The 23,445-nt window shown below is 38.8% G+C and overlaps 1 protein-coding gene across 18 annotated transcripts in view; it reads right to left on the bottom strand.

Moving 5' to 3' along the window:
• Positions 1-23,445, bottom strand: part of NAALADL2 (N-acetylated alpha-linked acidic dipeptidase like 2) — a 410,260-nt gene that overhangs the window by 318,684 nt on the left and 68,131 nt on the right. For 2 of the 18 annotated variants that reach the window (XM_064385276.1, XM_064385287.1), the window contains exon 3: positions 1,779-1,898. The exons of 14 other annotated variants lie outside the window; for them this stretch is intronic. The gene's annotated coding sequence lies outside the window, so the exon portion shown is untranslated. The remainder of the gene's footprint in view (positions 1-1,778; positions 1,899-23,445) is intronic. 2 more of the 18 variants (XM_064385277.1, XM_064385288.1) reach the window with 1 other exon arrangement.

Here is a 23,445-nt window from a genome sequence, read left to right as displayed (position 1 = left end):
ATAAATACTTCTGAAATCACATTTTCTCACTTTCTAAGTAAACCCACTACACCACTGCAATGTATGTTTGCAGTTTGCTGCTAAACTTAGCTATGTCACCAGCAAGTATCAATAAAGACCCTATTGATTTAAGAGTATGCATTGCTAAAAGTCAATGTTCCAATAAGAGGGACAGAGATGCCAGGAGAATTCCACAATCCTACTTAGCTGTGCACCTAAAAAGCAAAACTCGCATCCTAAGCCATTCTACAAAAGAATGATCTTCAAAAGGAGAGCAAAGCCTAAACAAGGCAGAACAGATAAATTGGCTAATGATGCGAAACCAACGTTCTTGTTCATGCTTGCAGAAACAAAACAAAACAATCCTAATACCTGTCCCCATTCTATTCTGAAATAATTTCTTTACCCAATGGCAGATCCATCTTGCCTGGTTGAAAGGCCAGGGAATGATGACGTGTAACTGTTCCAAAGGCCAAGCCTGACTCTGCTGGGTGAGTCAGGAGCAGTCCCAGTGGAAGTGGAAGCTGCTGAGGTGTTGTGGAGGGCAGGTCAGAAACAGCCACCAGCAGCAGGGTGATTTACAACTCTCGCTGACAGCGTGTCCCTGAAAATATCAGGAAAGCTCTGATTGCCTATTATGCATTATTAAGACACAGATCAATAGAGAAACCTCCAGGGGCCACTAACATGCACTGCACGTGTGATTTCACCTTCTGCAGGCACAGGAGCCAACTGTGGGAGCTGGTTCCTGCAGCCCCTGGCCAGGGACTGCCCTGTACAGCCTGGGCCGTGACATCTTCCTTCAGGAAAGGGCACACGTGGCTTCCCTCCTCTTCTACCTCACCTTCTTCTCCCTTCCTTTTTTTCTTTTTTTTTTCTTTTTTTTAATTTTTATGCCTACTAAAATTCAAGCCATCACACCTTGACTTGTGCTCCTCCAGCTACACCCACTGCCATTAAATTTCAATTTAAGCATTTTGGGACAGAGGCTGGGCTGAGAGATGGGCTTGTTTTCAGGCAGCAACCAAATGCAAGAGGTGCCAGACTCCCACTGCAGCCTCTAAACATTACTCTAAATGCCAAGAGTAACCTGTTATTTCAACATGTTTTTCAGCTGAGGGATTGATTTTAAGGATCAGAGAACAGAAACAGCTCATTTTTGAAGGATAAAAAATAAAATATTAGGAACTCCAGATGCTCAGTAATTTTCTTCACAAGACAGGAATACTGCTAAAATTATCCTCGCTACCAAATTATATCCTTTTTCTTGAAAACCTGAAGATAAAGGTAATTTCTGAACAGTAGCATATGTCATAAATACATGTAACAGCACCACTCTGAGCCTCACACCACCTTGCCAGCAGAGCTGGGCAGATTCAGGTGATTTACAGTAAGCATAGTTAATAACTTACAATAATCATGCTTAGCATCAAGCTCAGAATGAACTGCTGCCAACCTGACAAATGTGGCTATGAAAATTGATAGCTTTGAAATTTGTTTCAAGGTTCATGTACAGAAAACCTTGCCAGCACACAAAATTCAGAAGGCTTTTAAGAACAACAGTATTCTGCATATGACTGAATTAGTTAATTACTTGAAAATCACCCACCCAGAAGAAAAACTGTCTCCAGCTCTGGTGATTGCCTGTTTATTTCCAGCACAGAAATAACTTTATTCATTATGGCAAAGAAGGATAACGGATTCTTTGCACCTTTTGAAGGGTAGAAATAAGTATGGAAAGTAAAGATAAATCACTCATTTAAAATAGGTCTTCAGACCTTAAAACCTTTTCAGTTGCAGCACCAATGCAACTCCCATATGATTCACCTTCTGCACAAAGTTCAGTGATCCTTGCTATTAATTAGATGTTTCTCCTCCATCCTCCTGGATTTACCCTTCTAGAAAGAGAAGAACGCACACTATTAGGAGTTGAGCTCAAAATCTTACTCAAAAAACCAATAAAATAAAATAGCCACACAGATTCTGAACACTGGACACTAAAGGAAGAACTGGCAACACGACAGAATGGAAAAGAGTGGAATAAAGTAGTTATTTTCACACAGCTTCCATGGCAGCCAGTTCAGTCCAAAGGCTGGATTGCTGAGCTATCACTGCATGGCATCTGGCTCCAAACGCCTCCAACTGCCAGATTTTGACCCTGTGGGTTAAAACTCCAAACTTCTCAATCCAGGGGCAGATGTTTCTACAGACTTCTGAAATGTGATTTCATTAATTCACCAATAACAAATCTCACCACAGCACAGCCTGATTTAGGGGAAATGGAGTTCACAGCACAGCAATTGGGACAAGAAGAGCTGGGGAGAAGCAGAAGAGAAAACATGGAAAGGCCAAAGAAAAGTGCAGAAATGGACCCAGAGAGCAGTGAGATTCATGGTCAACAGTGTTCTCCAGAAGTCATACTACAGAGCCTAAAATACTCCAAACCATTGTTTTCTCTTGCTCCTCTGGAAGCACATCCTAACAATTTGTGCATCCCTCATCCTTACTGAATGCAAACTACTCGTGGTCTTGCTCTTTCAAAAATAACCAGAAGAGCCCTTTTACACATCTCTAGGTCTCAGGCTCACTGTGAGGTGCTGGTCAACTCTGTGGGCATTGCATTGCTGATTAGAGTTATTCAGCCTTCCTAGAAAACTGAACAATAAAAAATAATTTAAAAAAAAATATTTCAGAGTTGAGCACTGAACAGCCACCAATTTTAAACACTGATTTATTATTATTATTATTATTTAACCCACTGGTAATTTTATGCTCTAAATTGATTTAAGTGGAGGTAAAATAGACAGTGCAGTTGCCTTGTTCTTTACTTATACAATCAGTACTCTCCAGTGAGAAAAAGAAACAGAAAATCTTACCCAGTGGCATGAAAGCTTGAAGAGAGCCTACTCAACCAGAAGCAAAACTCTACCATCTTATATTTAACACACATATATACCACAGAGAGCTAAATCACTATCAAAGATGGATGAAATATTTCTGAATGGGATTCTTAAGCATTAGAGGGGAAAGAGAACTGTGGGTGAGGACATGGAGGAAAAGAAAAATGTGAAGGACACAAGGAAACAAAAACAACTTGGAAGCTCAAGTCCACTGCAAGAGAGATGATAACTGCTAAATGTAGCTAACCATCCCCATGGAATAAAAAACTTCAACTGAGACTAATCCTGTGCTTCAGGTAAAACAGACTGCAAAGGAGTTGCATGCAACAAGATGGGGTAAACCAGCACCACGAGCATATGGCTGTGTCTGAACACAGTGACACAGCATCATCTTCAACTCCAGAGCCACACATCACCCCTTCCTACAATTATCACTGTAAACAGTGCAGTCCACTGTCTGCCTTCTATAGTTTGAAACTGCTGATGCTGTTTAACCAACTTCTGCCCTTAAAATAATACTCCATTTCTCCATAAAATATTTATATTAAGCTTCTAGCACAGGTTCCTGCTCAGGGTCCATTAAGCTCTCATGAAGAGCTGAGTCAACGTGTCACATGCTGAACCTTCTAAACTCCCCGTTTCTTCCAGGTTACATAAAACCAGAAGAAAACTGAAAGACATGTGACACTTCTCAGTTCTCACTGAAGCTGTAGCTGATACTAAAAAATAACAAAATGAAATAACATGAATGCAACAAAAAACTTCTTTTTAAAAACGCCGCTCATCTCCTCGACTAAATTAAGCGCCAGCAAATGGAAGGTATTACTCCAGCATGCTCTTATCCCATCCATCTTCTACTCTCTTACACATTATTCAAATTCTGTGCCAAATGAGATCATTCCACTATAGCCCACACCTGCTGCATTTTTGATTGTTTTGACATTAAATGTTCATGCACAGGGGCACATATCACATCATCTCTGTGACCATGGGAATGTGATCTTTGAGTTGCCAGCCTGCCAAAACTTCCACAACAGTTGTACTCATGAGAAATGCACCCAGTGTTTCTGGGTTTAAGCAGATTTCATAAGTTTCATGGCCTTCAAAAAACATGATCTGAAATTCTTCTTTACAGCCTTATTTTCCTTGAAGGGAAGCATCCATGACTTGCATGACTGAGATCATTTGAACATAACCTCATGTTTTTGCTGACATTTGGCTATCCTCACCCCCAGGCAAAACACCACAGAAATGTATATAGAAATTACTCAGCCAGTAGAGAATCTGGATAGAAATCCCAGCTGTCACATGAGATATATGGAGGATTACAGGTATCCCAGCCATTTATTAAGTTATACTTCCTTGATATTAAGCTAATCATGAAGACTAAAACTGTTTTGCTGATATTTTTAAGAGGAGGCAACTGAGATGAATTAGATTTTATGCTTTTTTAATTTATCTGTATACTTGTGACAGTCCTACTGCAACACTGAGCAAAGAAATGCCCCTGGGCAGTCACACCACCCATAAATACCCACATCACAGCACAGTTTGGGTTGTTTTGCCTTTTTTTTTTTTTCCCCACGATCTCTGTTACTGGACAAAACCAGAGGAACTGAATTTCTGAGACTCAGATTCAATTAAACACCACCTTAGCTGTTGCAACAAGCACAAATGCAGTTACCAGAATTTGATACAGGTGCTTCAGCACTAGAATCCTCTCTGTCTTTACTGCCTGGTGTTTAGAGGCTGTACAAGTATCACACCCTGAATCACAGAGTCATTGTTAGTCACACCGCACTTTATTCCACAGCAAACTGAAAGCTGCCAGGAAAGTCACGTGCTGCTCAAGCACTGAATGTAATTCACTGCACTGCACAGATCTGCAAAATATGTACAGTCACATATTCCATATCCAGAGCTCTGCCATTGAATGGCACGCTGTAAACCCTGGAAACAATGGCATGACAAAAAAGAAAATAGTAAAAATATCATCGTTTGAAATAGAATTTGTAACAATTTCGGACTGGTGGAGGATTCAATAAAATGGCTTACCACAAGAGAGCATACTTGCATATAGAAACCACTCACCAGTTAGGGAATTCCAGCAGAGAAATTTAAATTTTTTTTTGTTAATTAAAAGATGCAGCTAACCTGTGTATCATCATTGAAACCAAGGACTTTATCAAAGTGAAAAGCCCAATTAGCATCAGTCCTCTTTGGATGTATAGGCTAACATATCCCTCATCAGCTCAATGAAAACCCAAGGGTGCCTCTGCTCTCCAGAACTGCAAAACTAATAAACAATTTCATTTAATTTGAAACAGACTACACTGAAATCCAGTTTACCTCAGAGTAACAGTGGATTGCATGCTTTTCTCCAGGGCACGTGTGGAAAAGTAAGTATTAAAAACCTAATGCATGGAAAAAGTACGTTGAAGAGACTTGCATTTGCAAACAGAACAGAGTGGCACATTTATCAAATTTGAACACAGCATGCTCAAAATCTCTTCTGAAATGCATTGAAATATGTTTCTGTTACAGCCTTCAAAGTACTGAAATACTTCTCAGCTCAATTAATATGGTATCCAAAAACTCTTTTTTGTTATTATTTTTAGAGGTTGTAATGAACTTCCAATCTGCTATCCAGTATTTTATTCTGTTGTTTCCATCACCACCAAAAGAACTGTTCAGTGTGAAAAAAACTACAAACTGGGAAGAGATTTCTCCATTTTGCAGGAGCCTTTTATCATGGAAAGGAAATGCCTTTCCAATTGCAATGCTACTTCTATGGCTCTGCCTCAGTAACAGAGCTATTAGTCCAACAGTGCTCAGTGTTACAACAGTGCTGGGTGTTAGCTCACCCAGATCAGTTTTTGGTGCATCCTTAATTGTTGCACAATCCAAAAAATGCAGATATTGTTTTTCCTTCAAGAAGAGGAATAAAAAAAGGCAAAAAAGCCCATTCTAAAGATGGGATAATCTCACTGTTTGGCAGGAAAGCCTCAAACGTTATAGTAAGAGACAAGAATAGATGGAAATATGTTTTGGGTGCACTCTGCAAGTTTTATTAAAAGGAATTTACAATCAAATAAGTGGTGACAATGTTTTTCTCTACAGGTTAGACCTAATTCCTATAACTTTTAAAATGGTACTGGGAACTAGCATTTTGCTGATGTTGCCCAATAGAAACAGTAACTTTCTGAAACTTAAATATCTAAATACAATTCTCTCTAGATTCTCTTAAATCCTAATACATGAGTTAATGCTTTTGAGTCAGGATCAGGAAAATCATCCAGGTCACTGGTGTCAAAATCAACTGGACTACGCCACAAAAAAAAATTAAAGATTTGTATTTTCCTATTCTTCATTAGAAAAAACAAACAAACAAAAAAAAAATAACCCAAACAAAAAACCACACCCAGGGCACAGAACACCGATGCCAAAACAGACTACAAGACACAAACACAACAGCAAGGGAGGCAGAATCATCAGAGAATGACAGGATGCTTTGGGCTGGAAGAGACCTTAAAGCCCACTTCATTCCTCCCCCTGCCATGGGCAGGGACAGCTTCCACTATCCCAGGCTGCTCCAAGCCCTGTCCATCCTGGCCCTGGACACTTCCAGGGATGGGGCAGCCACAGCTTCTCTGGGCAGCCTGTGCCAGGGTCTCACCTTCCTCACAATCAAGAATTTCTTCTTAATATCCAATCTAAACCTACTCTCTTTCAGTTTGATGCTATTCCTCCTTGTCCATCACTCCATGCCCTTCTCCAGCTCTCTTGGAGCCCCTTGAGCCTTCTCTCCTCCAGGCTGAACAACCCCAGCTCTCTCAGCCTGTCTCATAAGGAGATGCTCCAGGCACTGCAAATCCTTGCCTTGCAGGAACCAAATTGGATCTGCCGATTGCAAGATAATAAATCTCATTCCAGGTGACTCCCAAAGCATTTATGTCAATGTTTCCTCAAAGGTTTTGGGTCTCATTAAAACATAAAACTCCAGGCACCACCAGACACAGACAACAGTTTCAGTGAACAGTTCTGACCAGCTCTAATTAAGATACATAAACTCTTACAGTTGCACGCCAGCTCGATGTTTGTATGAATAACTTAAGTATTTAATAGATACCTTCACTTTTAATTACCATAAATGTCAAGAGCTTCCTCTTGTATAAGAGCTCCCCAAATGTTTCAATGATTTTTGAGCCTTATCTGAAGTGGTTAACTTTAGGATTTTGTAATGAAATGAACCCTACAACATTTTAAAAATTAACAACCTTCATGCCTACACTTTTTCACCCTAAAACATATCCAAGGACCTTCACTGAATAATAGTGCCTCTTCTTGCACTTGACATTTATTAGTCATGATTTTAAAGTGAGGAGTATTTAATTACAAATAAAGGATCCCTGACTTTGATAACTCTCAAGGAACTGCTAAGCATGAAATAAAATATGATACTGGAGCCTCCCCTTCAACTTTGCCATATATATTTCTTTCTTTTCATAATTCCAATAAAATAGGCTGATTGTCACAGTCTAATTTTAGACTTAACGAAGCAGTAAAGGTTGGGGTGATGAAAAAGAAGCTGGAACAATAACAGTAAAAACATAGTCATGGACTATGACGATCCAAGAAAAATTTTCTGGCCAATTTGATTTGATTGTGTTAAACAATGACAAAGTATAGAAGCAATTAGAAATCACATCCAGTATTAGCAAGTGACTGAATGCTGGTTAATGGCATTTTATGCTTCCTGAAGACTGGCAAACTTCTACCCCATTTTTAAACAAGAATTCAATTTTGTCATCAGGATGGTACTTTTCCCTTCCATTTAATTGTGGCCAAATAATTTTCTGAATTTCATTTTGCTACTGCCTTTACTATTACAAAACACTATTAAAGATTTTTATAAAAAAGTTGTTCACGTATATTCCAGCATTTACGGTGACACAAGAAATTAATATGAAAGCTTAATGAAAGAAGACTGCCATGTGATTTTGGAATAAACATATACACTTCTTTTGTACATATATATATATATATATATATATATATATATATATAAATTTTGAAACATATTAATAGAATTGTTAAGGTTTGAAAATACCCACCCCCCAAACTGAAGGCCACTTGATCAGGCCCAAAGAACCACAAAGCCAAACTGCTCTGCACGTTCTGAAGAGCTGAAAGCCCAGTGGTAGAATTTTAAAATACACCAACAAAAAAGGGCTTTGAATCCACAAAAACTCACATCTCACACACACACAGAAGTGCTTTATGTCAGTGTTGAGACTGACAGTTATTCACAATGGCTCAGCTGAACACTATGGCAGGGAGTCCTTCTTGACATGAAATTAAATACACTCAGCCTTAACATTCCATAAACATCTTTGTATTCACCAAGGGTGTATAATGCCACGGCCATGAACACACCGGAAAACGTGGAGCCAGAACAATACTTAATATAATATAAATGCTCCCAGCCAATTTCCTCAGTGCCTCAAGATAATAAAAATACACATCTGACTGCTAACACCACAAGCAAATCCAAATTACTATCACGCTTTAAATCAGTATCCCCAATCCTCACATGGCTGTGAAAATAAAGAGATGGGAGAATTTCAGAAGGCATAAACAAAAGTCAGCAGCTTAATGCACTTTCTACACTTTAACCTTCTCCTTCAGGTGCTGCAGTACTCATGAAGAATTTCTCCCAGCTTACCCCCTCAGGTTTTCAGACAATTAATTACCAGGAAAAATTAATTCACAGGAGATCCTGCAACAGCTTTTCCACTTGTGTATTACCGAACACAAACAGTGAGCATCTGTCTGTACTACCTCCTGTGATTAAAAGTCAAACCTTATAGATTTTTTCTGAGTACCAAGAAAGTCATGTGTCAAGTTGTCTAACAGAAGCCCAGGTTCAGCCAGGATTTCCATGGTCAAGCTTTAAGGGCAAGTGCCCATACAAGGCAAATCTTCTTTTACTGACAATCACATGACATGTGGGAATGGCTGAAGGTTGGGTCATTCCCCGTTTCACTCTGATAAATATTAAATTCAGACAAAGTTTTCTGGCAAAGATACAGCAAGCTTATATTTATTGCTGAGCTTTAGTTTTCAAGATAAAATTCATTAACTATCTAAAAAACCAAATTAAACTGTCCTTTCACAGTATTATCATCATATGTAAAGTAACCCAGGCAAGCTCACTCATCACACAGCAAGGAAAATAGGAACTAAAAAAGCAGGCCTACAGATGCTCTTCTATTGAAGCTTTGTGCCGTGCATGATCCTTCAAACCCTGACACAGATGCAGCAATTACAGTTCAAGTTTAACATAGCTCCTTTTACTCTGCTCTCACCTTTAAGCAAATTCCTATTTCAGCAAGGGATAGGTTCATCTTTTATCCCTCCCTTCCCCACCATGCTCAGAGATAAGAGGATTTATCAGAGGGTAGGAGAGCAGTACATTTCATGTTTGCTTAGGGCAAGCTCTCCACTTTTCTCTGTTCTCACCTTAGTCTTGCTCTAAATTGTACATTCATCCACAGAAGGGCTGTGTTAATCCTGTCCTGTGACCTATTACTTTGGATAAAAATGGAATAAACTAAAGATGGGAGAGGGTTTCCCTGGCACAGACCAATTTAAATATTCATAGTAAAATCTTAAAAGGATGAAGGCATAACAGGCATGTATTCAGCCTAAAAAAATGGCTGGCCACAATGGCAACACTACAGCAAAGCTGCTTTTCCATTTCTCTGCTCAGATAATCATGATAAATATCAGCAGTTTTTAAAAGGTAGGGTTGCTTGTAATTAGGTACAAGTGCTGGACATTCACTGCAAGATCACAGCACACCTTTTATGAAGTGGGGTTGGTTGCTGCACTCACCTGTGCTCTAAGCACTGCTGGAATAAGGAACAGAATCAATTTTCTGGCAAAAATTGAATTCTGAAATTGAGTATCTCTGAATATTGCAGACTAGCACATTTTCCAAATCTCCTCCCCTTTAGCCTTCCCCCTGATGCTGACAGAATTTGGATTAAGGGTTCTGGAAATCTTTTACCAAATGTTTACCTGAGGTTTTGTTTTCCCTTTTTTGGGGTTTGGTTTTTTGTTGTTTTTTTTTTTACTTTTTTAACACAGAGAACAGTAAGCATGCTTTTAGTAGGCTCTTTTAAATGCTAGTAGTAGAACTGTTCATTTTCCATTTCATTCTAGCAATATTTACTCAATTTATCCAACTGAGTTATAGTACTGTGCTCTAAACAAGACTGAAATCACCAGGTGCCACGCTTGTTTAACCACAGTCAAAAAACCTTGTCCCACTTGTAGAAGAGCATTTTCAATGTTTTCCATCCCAAAAACATCAACTTCCACTTGCATTTGCTGAGACAGACTGCCTAGAGAAGAGCAGAAAGAGCAGCACATTGACAGCATCAAGCAGCAACATCCACACTGTGGCACCTTCTCGCCTTTGAGTCCCACCAGCTCAAAACTTGAAAACAACCAAAGGGGAAGCAAAGATGCCACATCCCAAAAATAAAAGAGGGGTTTGTTTCTCCTTCAGAAGAATAAAATGGGAGTAACTGCTGGATGGGGATGGCAAAGGGATACAAGCATGTGGAGCAGAGCCTGGAGCACTGCTGCTTTTCACAGGTAACTGAGAAATGGCTCCAGCTGTCCAAGAGAATTTGTAGGGATGTGTTTTCATCCACAGGTAGATTTGTATCTCTGACACTTGCTTAGAGAATCTGCCAGTGAAAAGCACAGGAAATTAGCCACGAACTGATTTACTCTTGACTTTAACAGGAGATCCCATTCAACTAGCAGCAAGGCCCAGTTTATCTGTAAATAATTTGACCAGGTCAGCCTTATTCTGTAAATCAGATTATTTAACTACTGTCTTGTTCTTGTTTCTGACTTCAAATATCAATCCATTTTCCCTGTTTTGTCACTGCTTTGCATAAACACTGGGCAAGTTTTAAAAATTACATATTATGACCACATCCTCTCAGTGCCATTCTGAATCTTTAATTACTAACAAATATAAATAATCTATTGAAAATAATATTGTATGTCTAGCCAATCAAATATTTAACAATTATTTAAATACAATACTTTTAAGTCCTGGAAACACTGAAATTAGTCAAGTAAAAAATGGTTTTAAACTCATGCACTGGAAATGCACATTTTGTGCACTTCATTTCATTTTATAGTCTCTAACAACTATTACAATTTTTAATAAACTTGTATCTGGGATTTGAAGCCAAATACTGATGCTCAAAAGGCACAAATTATTAACCAAGAGACACCCAAAGTGGTAATAAAACGTATTCCCCAGTGGTATATAGCAAATGGGCTGTAAAAATTACATTTTATTAATCCAGCTGCAATTAAACAATAACAGTTGTACAACTTGTATTGCAATGCCCCACTTTCAGGGAGATGACAAATATTGTTCATTATTCATTATATATTGCTGATTGGCAAACATTTTTCTTAGTCCAGTAGTGATGTCTCTTGGGTATGACTGCTTCTCTTTATGATTGCAAACTGAGTTCTCCTGGTATCTTGGGGTTTGCAAATGCTACGAGTCTGTCTTTCCTCTAAGATGTTCCACATTTCAAAGAGAATGATAAATTTCTGCTGAAGCCAACAAAACTAAGCAACACATACATATAGACAAGTATCTGGCTAACAAGTTTTTAAAGTGTTACTGACAGCTACTTACTTTTCTACAATTAATAATCACTATCACAACCTCCATCTCTTCTTGGGATAACACACTCAAATGTTTGGCAGATATGAAAATGAGAAGCAAAGACAAATACTAGCTGAAATCTGCCTGAGAAATGTACACAACCACCCATTAATTTTTACAATGAAAAATAGCAGCTAACAAAATCTTCCTTCTTTGGAATGAATATTACATGCAGTAGATAAAATATGGCATCATTCTGCTTCCATATTTTTTGCCATGTTCTAAATATTGGTCTGTAAACATTAGGGCAGCTACAACAACATCAAAGTAAAATAAAACTGGGATAATTTCTGGAAACAGAAACAAAACCACAGTATAACGAGTATGGTATATAACAATCAAATATTGCCATTCTGCTGTGTACATCTGAACATCTTAACTACTCAGCTTCATCAGGATCCTGATGGCTCTAGCTCCAGCAAATCTGTTTTGGAATTCTCCATTTAAATTGAATTTTAATGGAAGTGTTGTTTGCAGGCCACAACATTTTTAATTAATTTACTCAATTTTTGTCAGTTTTTTTTAACCATACTGTAAAGATAGCTCTGACTCCTACCTGAGAAAAAGATTATACTGAATTCTTCAGCCTTGGTTTTTCTCTGACTAGAAAGTAACTGTTAGCTGGTTAACCTTCTGTAAAGCCAGTGATCTGAAGAGCACAAAACCAACAAAAACACCTTTTATTTCACATCCTGATGCTACCAAAGTAAAGTAATTGGGTATGCCTGACAACAACAACAGTACTGTCCATTGTGAAGGAAATTAACTCTACCCCAGTCAGAGCCAGCACAGATCCAAAGCCTGGTTTGTACTTCAGGAAATTATTTACACATATACAAGTCATCAGGACTGATGCTCATCCCTCAACGAGAGCAACACAGACAAAAGGGGATCCTGCACTTCTGGGTACCAGGGATCCATTCTGACCAGTCCTTCTCAGGACCAGGTGCAGAGAAAAAAGCAGCTGGAAATTCCATTACTTACTGACCTTCTCCTGTCCCCTCAACCAAAGGGAAAAAAAAAAACGACAAAACAAACATTTTTTTTTTTGTGAGAAATAGGCAAAGGTTTGCAAAATAAATGCATGTCTACCAACCAGATGTTTTCTGCTTAAAGTGTATAATCTGGCAACAATAAAAGATGGCTTTACCAGACTAGAAGCAAAACAAAGATACTCTGGAATTCAAGCAAGGTTTCTTTACAAGCAAAGTTTTTTCCCCCATTCCTTTCCATCTTCCTAGACCAGGCAAACAAAGGCAGGCTTCTAATTTCTCCCCTGCTATTCACTGCATTTTTTTTTACTTTCACTAACAGAGTGTCTCAAATGCATTGACAACAATATCAACTTCCTGACTTACCTACATCATCTCTGATGTTCAGTAGGTAAGCGACAGAACATGAAAATCCATTTTTAAAAGTACATGGAAAGCTAGTAATGGCAAGCTGTCTTCTCCTTGTTACAGGGTTATTCTCAGAGTAGGAATTACCATTCCATCTGGAACAAAAATGCTGCTATAGAAGTATTGTTTACTTATAAAATATTAGTAATCCTTATTTCTTGTCACATCACATTTTCTAGGTAAAACTTTCAGACTGACAGTTCATAATCACTACTACAGAGAATGACTTCAGAGTATTCCTTCTACAACAGCAGAAATAATCCTGTAGACACAAGAACTGGGTTATGAATACCAAAAAATCCAAATCTCACACTTAATCTGAACATCTGTAAAAGTCTTGATGTAGACCTGAGCCAGGACCTTTTCTCCCGATGAAACATCTCCCCCTCTCCTTGCTGAAATTCTACTAAATCCATCAAAAAGGTCTATAGAGATGTGACAGTCTCTACTAAGCTTGCTGCTGTCTTCAAATCTCACGCACACTGTGGCATTTTCAAGATCTGAAATGCACATTTTGAAGGTTTCCTGTTGACCCAAGGCAGCTTCACAGTGTGGCACATCTGAGGATGGGGAGGAGGACAGCAACAGGCTGCCTGTTTGCAAAGCCCCTGAAGGAAAGAGCAGGACACTTCACAGCCCTGAGAGAAAGGAAGGAGCAAGGGAAAAAAGCATTTAAGAAGAAAAAAAAAATCAGGGCACAACATTGATTTTTTACTCTTTTCAGTGAATTCATTAAGTCACTGACATAAAAGTCTAAGAAAGTCAGATGAATGCACAGTACCAACTTTACTCACCAGCTGAGTCACTCAAAACTGCATTTACTACGTCCTACATGAGCTTCACTTCTTCATAACCTTACCTCTAATATGGCCTAATATGATCAAATAGTTTAATCAATAGAAGACTGGTAGCTAGCATGTGAGTGGGGATGGTGGTTTTGTGTGGTTTGATTTTTTTTTTTATAAATAGCAGTCATGAGTTGACACTTCCAGGCCACAACACTAAACTGACCGACTCAAAGGAATTTGTTGTTTTTTGGGTTCTTTTTAATTCTGTAATTTTGTATTCAACCCTAAACCAATTTCAGTATGGAGTACAGAAGACATCATTTACTTACTACATAAAATCTATATTAAAAAAAAAAACCTTGTGCATTCTCAACTTGAAATCATTCGTGGAGAATGAACAGAACCCCACTTTGCACACACTGTCGGTGGGTGGTAGAGGAGAAAATCAGTTTATCTCTTCTTATTGTTAATTTTAAGTAGAGAAAAAGTCTCTTAAAAATGGGAACTATCTTAGCTTTAAGGAGGGTTTACAACTTGTGCAGACCCTGAGTCCTGCAGTCCCACCCTGGAGCAGAAAGCCCAGGCACACTGCCTGGCAGGTTCCCATGCCAGCTCCAATGCTCTGCCTGTTGCTGTAGACAAGGCTAAAAGGCACAGACTGCCCCCAGGTACACAACCTTTTCAAAAATTTTCACTACACAGAACTTTTATTTTCACCACAAAGTTTACCATTACCTTGCTTGCTGCTCAGTGAAATATTTTTAAATGACCTCAAGCATTACAGACACTTTCCATTAAGAGAAACTCAGATTCATTCAGATAAGCTCAAAAAAAGCCCAAAAAACAAACACGTAGGGCCTAAATGTAAGAACACCCAGCAGGCTCTGACACATTAGAGCAGTGTGGGTTCCTGAATTCAGCTCTCAAAGAACCCAAATACAACAATAATGATCTTGGCACAGGGCATTTCCTGCAGATTAATGACCAGCAGGGAGGAGTTGATGGCCCACAGCGAAGCCAAGGGCCATTAACCCCAGCCAGTCATTAATCCCCAGGAAGTGCCCTGTGCCAAGATCATTTTCCTATTTCAAAATGAAAAGCAGCAGAGACCATATAGGTTGTTTTGTTTTGTTTTAATGAATGATGCTATTCAACTGTTATCTCCAGGGTGTAACACCTCTGCAAGTTAACTTGCCATGGTTTAACAAGGAGCATGAGAGTGCACAGGATGGGCAACGCACAGGACCCAAGCAGAAAACACTGGTTGTACACGAGGCTGACAGCAACTAGGGGATGGCTGCAGTCCTGTTCCTTGCTCAGAAACATGAAGTGCTGAATCACTGTGTCATGAGCAAAGATGTTGCTCTGAGCTGCATTTAATCATTCCCAACTGTGCTGCTGAGCACACTCTCTGTAATAAGACACATTTTGCCTCGTCCGCGCACAAAACGAGGATGTTGCTCTAGAGCAGTCTGTGCCATGGACTGTGTAACACTTCACTGAAGAAAAAGGGCAGCTATAATCAGTACTATTCCTGTCACATACACCTCCTGGTAACTCACGCATCCCAAAGATCACATCCCAACAAACCCCCTACCACGATAACACAGAATAATGTCCGATCTGCATGTAGAATTTCATAGGAGGTCTCAGTTTACAGCATGTGACTATGGATTAGCATAGACACACACTAAAAGAGAACAGTAAATCCATGTTTACAAGCTGACCTGTCATCATAAACTTCAGTCTTCCATTAACAGGCAATCTGAGTGCTTTGCTATGGTGTTTTTTTCAAAATGGGTTGCAAAACAGATGGCCGGGGGGGTCTCAGTGCAGCTCATGAGTGAAGCCAACTCTGCAGGTACAGCTGGGATCCCATGAAATAACCCTTGTGTACCTTGGACTCTGATGGATTTCACACAGTATCCTCCAAGATTAACATTTTGAAGGTAAGAAATCTGCACAAAGAGAGGGATTTTTCCAAGGGCATCAGGTGCATAGCCATCTTTGAGACACTGAACCTTACCAATGAAATCCATACAGCCTGTCACCAAACTGGCTGGGAAAGCAGTGTGCAGGAGCAAACACCAAATTCCCTGAAGTACATGCTTTCAGGAACATTTTTGTATGTTGACAGGATAGGGATGCAGAGAAAGGAAGTCTTATCTATAAATTTAGAATATCACTGGGTTATCATGACTGCACGTTGCTGTGCCTAATTTTGTTGGTCTATAATCATGCAATTAAAGCTCCTCACTAACAGCATTATCACTGCTTTAAATACCAATATATCACCAGACTTCAGGTTAAGAGACTTTGTTCTATAAATACCATCCTAGCATTTTACAAATTAAATGATGTCTTGCATGAAGGAAAAATAATAAGACACAGCAGAACAAAAGCCTTGAAAATTATTCTAAGCAAGTAATATCCAAGAAATTTTAGTATTGTCTTACTTGTGAATTGTGTCCTCTCTGACTAAACACAATCTGCAGCTTCCTCACAAGGGAAACAGAGGGGCAGACACTGATCTCTGCTCTCTGGTGACCAGTCACAGAACCCAAGGGAAAGGCATGGAGTTGAGTCAGGGAAGGTCTAGGGTGGATATCAGGAAAAGGCACTTCACCCAGAGGGTGGCTGGACACTAGGACAGGCTCCCAGGGAAGTGGTCACAGCTCCAAGCCTGACAGTTCAAGAAGCATTTGGCAAATCCTCCCAGGCCCAGGGTGAGATTCCTGGGGTGTCTGTGCAGGGCCAGGAGTTGGACTCTGTGATCCTTGAGGGTCCCTTCCAACTCAGCATATTCTATGATTCTATATAGAACTTAAATAGTCCTAAATAAATAAACAGTTCTCTTTTCTCAGAAGCTCATCTTCTTTCTCCTCCACTCTGGCAGTCACAAATTCACTCTCTAACACCTGTGAAAGACACTACAGCCCAGATTTTTGAGCTGAGTTTACAGCACAGAGTATCTCCCCAACACAGTCCCTTCCTCATCTTCTCTAAAGTGTCATTTTCAAAGACAAGGCTACATGAAAATACATTTTTTCTGTACTAGGGAAGAATTTACACAGGTTTTATTTAGCAATAAACAACTGTGTGTGGTTACCTGCTCTTACAGTCCCTGATCCTATAGAAGCTAACTAGAATCCTCTCCCATCCAAGGAAAGGAGCACATCCAGTACTTTGGACTACTGGGCTCTCACCAAGTCCATATGTGAGCAGGGGGGAATGATCCCAGAACTCTTTTAACAAGTCTTTGTGGTCCTCTGGTTACACATAACTTACTGGAAATAAAAATAATTCATTAAATGATCCAGGAGGGACTGGGTAAAACCAGCAGTGCTTTTCAGGAATTTGTTGCCCAGCTGCTACAAAGGTCAGCTCTTCTAACCTGTTGATTAGTTTGATCCATTTATTCCCACAATGAAAAGCAGAGCTGAAGGGTTTTCTGCATTAAGTGAGCAGCACATCAAAACCCACAGTGCGTTAACAGACACCAGATTATCCACTCTGTTTGTCCACAGAGTGCAGCAGTGCTCCATAAACCAATACAAATAATGCACATAACTAATTCAGCTCCTTGTCCACAGATGTACCCACACATCACAGCAGGCCAGACACGTGCTCCTGAAAATTCAGCTTTGAGCCTCTTGCCCCAGTCTCCTACAGATATATCAAGCTGGGAAAACATAAAGGGAAAGGTAAAAAAATAGATTATGATGAAAGAAAGAAACCAGTCTCTTCAATGGAAAGGGAAATATGTTTACTTATGCTGTTACAAATCCAGCAAAACTTACTGAATTTTAGAAAAATCACTATCCAAAACTATATTTGTTAGTACACAGTATTCAGACTGAAAAGGCAATCCTAAGATGAACTGCATTATTTTGATTAAATTTGAAATTTAAACCTTAATATTAAATTGAAGATATGAACTGAACACAGTAGATTTTAATACAGACCAGTGTTTCACAATAACTAATCACTATCAAGCATTGTCTTTCTGCCCTAACTTTGTGTAATCAATACTCTCATGCCTCAATAGAAACAGCACTTTTTAGAAAATACTATGCTCCCAAGTAAGAAACCAGTCATTGCCTCAACATGAAATCAGATCCCTCCCCTTGGTGTGCACAAGCAACACCTGAATTCTGTCAGTCCCATGTATTGGATTTTCTGGTTAAAATTAGAGCATACATCAATAATCTCAACAGCTGACAGAACAGTGGACAGAGCAAAGCTTAAATATTTATTCTTTCAGAAAAATCTTTGAATGCTAGTGAAAAAAATCTTTTCAACAGGAAAACAATTCCTTCTTTGCTAACTGTGGCATCTTCAGTGGCTAGCAATGTTTATTTGTGCTACAGCATTGCAGAACACATTCAAGTTCTTAAAAATTACTGCCAATTTTTTTAAAATTTTAAAATTTTTAAAATTTGCTCAAGAAGTCAGAAGCACAAATTCCAGATTAAACTTAAGAACAACATAAACATACATACATACATATATATATATATATACACATATTCCCTTGATATTATTCTTAAAGTTCCTTTGATTGTAGATAAAATAAATGAGAACAGTTCTAGAAGAGCTCAGGATCTGCTCTGGCCTCTCTACTGAGCAGCCTCCCAAATCATTCTCACATTCAGGAAGAAAGGTTACAGGCTGGCTAGTTGGAGGTGCGCAAAGGCCTGCAGGTATTTGGGGTACAGGTACTTTTTCCCATCCACACATCACATTATTTTATTTTTCACTTGAAGCTGAGAGACAACAAGAGAGGGTTTTTTCTTGGGGTAAAAAGAAAATCATTTACACAGAAATCATTCATATAGAAAATAAAAGAAACCTGATTTTTTCCTACATAGCTGAGGAGGCTTTTTAGAATTCCAGGAGCTTTTCAAGATAAGATGTTTTCTTAAATATTACCTGTTCTCAACTATTGGAAATTCAGTTCTAAGCCTGAATGGGACTAACCAGGTCAACAATGATCACTGCAATTTACAGAAAAGTGAAGAGATTGTTCTCAAAACTAACAAGGAAGACACACACACACAAGATTCAACCCTCTACACAACTACTACAAAGGCACATTGTACTGCCTGCAGCTTTTACTTTGAAGGTCAAATATTCTCCAAGTCATCAAAAGAAATTGCTCTTCAAAAGGTGAGAATAACAGTTCCTGTGTACAGAAATGTTCTGCCCAGCTATTTTGTGCAGAGAGGCCCAATGATAGCCTTTTCCATCCCTAGCTGGGAACTGCAGGCCAAATGTCATGCTAAGATAATAACAGGCTGATTTTAAAATATCAAGAAGCAGCATGAAAGTGAAAAACAACTTCCAGAGGATGAAGAAATGGCAGCATTTCCATACAACTGCAGACCAAGATGATTATGGGGAGAGAACAAATTATTTGCACCACCTTTGTTCCTCTAATTTATCAATCTGTAATTACTGTCATTGTCATAATAATTTGTATTGGTTCTAATTTGTCCAATTAAGGAAGAGGCAGATGTTAAAAGGCAAATTAAATGATTACAAGTAAGAGTGTTACTGATGTGTATGCTCCAGTCAGTCATGGTCCTTAGAGTGGACAGCTTCTCTTCACCTCTATGGAGGCAGAATTTCACATCCTTCTAAATTTTTCCCCATAAACAAACACTAATCAACATGCCAAAAAACTCCCAACTACTGAAATTGCTCCGTTGTGTCAATGTTAACAATGCTGACTCTTAGTATACTATTTTCTTGAGCAGATAAGAAGAGTTACACTCAACAGAAAAGAACAATAATTAACAAATTAGGACTATATTGATCCATGCATTTCCAATAAGTTTCCACAATTTTCCCAGAGCAGTCTGTGTCTCTGACTGTGGAACTCAAAGTTTTCACATCACCCTTGAGATGCTGGCTTTCAGGAGTGGCTGACACAGGCATTCCTACACCTAGGTGCAGGTTTTTGGTGGGAACACAATAAAAAGCTTCCAAGCCTACTCCCTCAGCATTTCTCTTCCATACCAGCACTGTCACCGTCCATTCACATCTCTTCATTAACATTCTCATTTTGCATTACTGATACAGGTTAATTTTGCAAGGATCAATGAATGCTTGAGCTCTCCTTGATCGTACATTGCTGCTGACCTCCAGAAGATCCTGCTCATCTTCTCACCTTCACCACTGCTGTGAAAAGCAGAAAAGCTCAAAGATTGTTTTGCCTCTCAATCTCACCCTGATTACTGAGCACACAGGAGAATTCTGGGGCTGCACACTCTTGTTTACAGATCACAGTTCTCTAAAAGCATCAGGGATGTTCTTTCCCTTTCTCCACCCACAATTAAGAGGGAGTCAATGCTATATCCCTCACTCATCCCCTATTTCCACAGTGAAATGACTCATTTGAGAGCAGATTTTTTCTCCATACCAGATCATGCAGAAGAGGAATGCTGTTCTCCCAGTGCTGCTCTTAGAAACAGATTGAAATAGGACTGAAGGACTTTCTGTGGTCACAGCAGTGTGATTTCCACCACTCTTGGCTGGTCTTTTTAAATACCTTGTTTCAAATATCACTTCCATATCTCCCCTCAGTTAAGTTTATAAATAACTCTATTCTACAAAATGGAGATGTAGATTTTTGGAAGTTCAGCAGCTCAGAGGGATTTTTAACTCATTGATTTGTTGGACTGGGTTTGGTTTTGGGCATTTTTGTAATGCTTTGAAAATGCATAGATAATTCCATTCCTTAACACCCCTTTTTCTTACTGTAGCGGCAAAGGTCATCACATATTTGGTCCTGAAATATTTTCATTATGTGTCCTTTTTACTCCATAAGTAAAGAAGTTAAAGAGCCCTGCTGACTTTATTTACTTCCTTATTTATTCTGCAGCAGACAGACACAGGCCTGTTTGCACTGTTCCTGCTAAAAGGTAATCTAATTGAGCCAGAGCCTTCAACACATCAAGCAGATGGCTATAAATAATGCAAAGATGCTGAACTTAGTGGAGCCATCACAAAGAACACTCACACCAGTCAGTCCAACTTGTTAGAACATCTTTAGTCCGAGTCACGCTATACACATCTTTACTGCTAACTTAGGAAATCCGAGATACATTCATCAATGTAGCAAATTCTTCTTTGTCCATCTGTAAAACAAATACTTTGTGCACTTGTAAAGCCCCTAAAGTTCTGTTTCTACTTACACTGCCTTGAAAAACTCATGCTGAATACATAAACTGGGAAGTACTGGGCACTCAGGAAAGAAAAAACCACCAAAAAACCCCCACAAAACACAAACCAGCTGAACCTGTGCATTTATTACACTACAGATTATGACATGAATGTTCAAATAATGAGACTTTTTTCTTTATTAAGATAGAGTTCACGGCAGTGTATTATATAGGGAAGGATTTGTTTGCTTCAGTGCTAACTTCCCAGGCTGCTGTCTGTCAGCTGCTCAGTGTGGATTCTTGTCTAGAAATTCTGGTTTTAGGGGTGGGAAATAAAAGTCTGAAGAAAAAGAACAAAACTTGGGACTTCTATTTTTCTGCTTTAGCTAATAAGAAAGCCTGCAGGTTTATATTCCCCATTTCTTTACCACTTTTTTCTCCTATTTATGTGTGTGTGTCTCTGCAGCAAACTTTTAAGAGTGGCAAACAGCCCCACGAAATTTAGCTAGCATGTCAGAGTTACTTCTGATTTTATCTTTAAACAGATTTCAATAGCAATCTTTTCATTTGAATAAAAGCTTCCTTAGCTCTTTTGCAGAGAAAAAGCCCCAAGAATCATGCATCCCTTTCCACTTGCAAAAGACTTTATAAACATATAAAGATAGTTTGTCTTTTAAAAAGAAACACTTTAGGAGCCATTTAAAACCATTTCACCACTTTTTAAAATGTATGTTTTCAGAATCTGCTGCTTCTATAGAAAGCTTACAGGTAAAAGAAAATGAAAATTCATGTCATAAACATTAAGTCTTTCAGGTTTCCACCAGCTACAGAACAAAAACAGCCTTAAGTCATCAACCACCATTTACCCCCAGCTTTATTTTAAAGGAAGTTTCGGATTCATACTTTCAGTCAACTCAAGCACTAATCATCTCAAAGAAAAACTACAAATATATTAAGCTCCATCTCTAACCTCTACCTTCCAGCAGAAGCAGCCAGAAGTAAACCTCTGGGAGCAGGATATTAGTCTACCTCTCAGCTTCGAGCAAGCCTGCAAAAAATGTGAGATTTAAGGGAACTGGGAAAGCTGACAAAAAAGATTAGCAGGAATAGCAACACTGGGAAAAATAACACAGGACATAGAGACAGCTGACGCAAGCCACTCTTCCTTTTATAAAGTAAAAGGAGCTTCTCATCAGCTTCTGAATTTCAGGTATCAAATAAACACAAATAAATTTATTTCAAATATTTTTTTGTCTTTCTATTTCTGTAATTACATGGTGGTTTGATAAACCTCTCTCTCAGAAATAAATTTGTCACTCTCACCCCCCACCCCGCTTTTTTATTAATTACCAAGTTTGTTGTTATTTGGGAACAGTACTGACATTATTTTACCATTTGGGAAACAACACATAGAAATAATTAGCCCATATCACTTTCAGTTGTCATAGAACACAGCTCCAAGTGCAGCCAAATCCTCACACTGAGGGAAGCAATGCCAGTGCTTTGTACACCCACTATAGAACATCCCAAAGTGCCACTCCAAGCAAAGTAAGCAGACAAATTTGGCTTCTGTTAACTAATATGGATTTACGTTTATTTATACATATATGTATCACATATGTGCTGTATTTTTAAAGGAATGCAAGGCAACGTGGATTAAAGAGGATCATTAAATCATTTTTTTAAAAAGATAAAAACTGAATAACTTGTGACTGTCTATACAATACCCACTTGCTTTGATAGTAGTACCAGTAGAAGTAATCTGCATCTTAATTAAGCCATGACTGAAGTGAAGCCCATTAATTTTGCAAGAGACCTGCCTGCCATAGATGGCTTCCCCACTAACTGCTTTGTACTTGTTTTCCCCTGCCATAAACTATGCTCCAATGCTGCTGTAAGTTACATTGCAACTAAACAAAAATCTGCTTAGGGGAAAGAATGGCAAGTTCTTGGCTTTCAAGGAAAAAGAAAAGCCTTGCAAGAAACCTTTCTAGATCATTCTAGAAGAAAACTTCTAAAGGGCAAACTGAGGAAATCAATGTAGACAATTCTAAACAAAACATTCACACAACAAACACCTACAAAACATTTTTTCAACTGCTTCTAATGGGTTTTATTTGCTTTTGCTTATTCTTTTCACATATTAAAACACATTTACTGATCTGTGCCTTTTATTTCGTACAGTGATGTATGAGTCTTCTCTAACCTTTTTCTTGAGATGTAACTAAAGTGCATCTCAAGTGGTTTTGTCACGGTTTTCACACATTATCAAGTTCTGGTAGTCATATGAATTCTGCTAATATTTAGCTAGGAATACACAACATAAAATTATTTCAGTATGAATCACGCCTTAGCACTCCACATAAACATCCCTGATGTTTCACATTTGCATCCTCTACTTATGGCTCTTAAGCTGCCAAG

This window comes from Passer domesticus, chromosome 11, assembly GCF_036417665.1.
Source record: "Passer domesticus isolate bPasDom1 chromosome 11, bPasDom1.hap1, whole genome shotgun sequence".
Taxonomy (NCBI): Eukaryota; Metazoa; Chordata; class Aves; order Passeriformes; family Passeridae; genus Passer; species Passer domesticus.
This window is presented reverse-complemented; position numbering and strand designations above follow the sequence as displayed.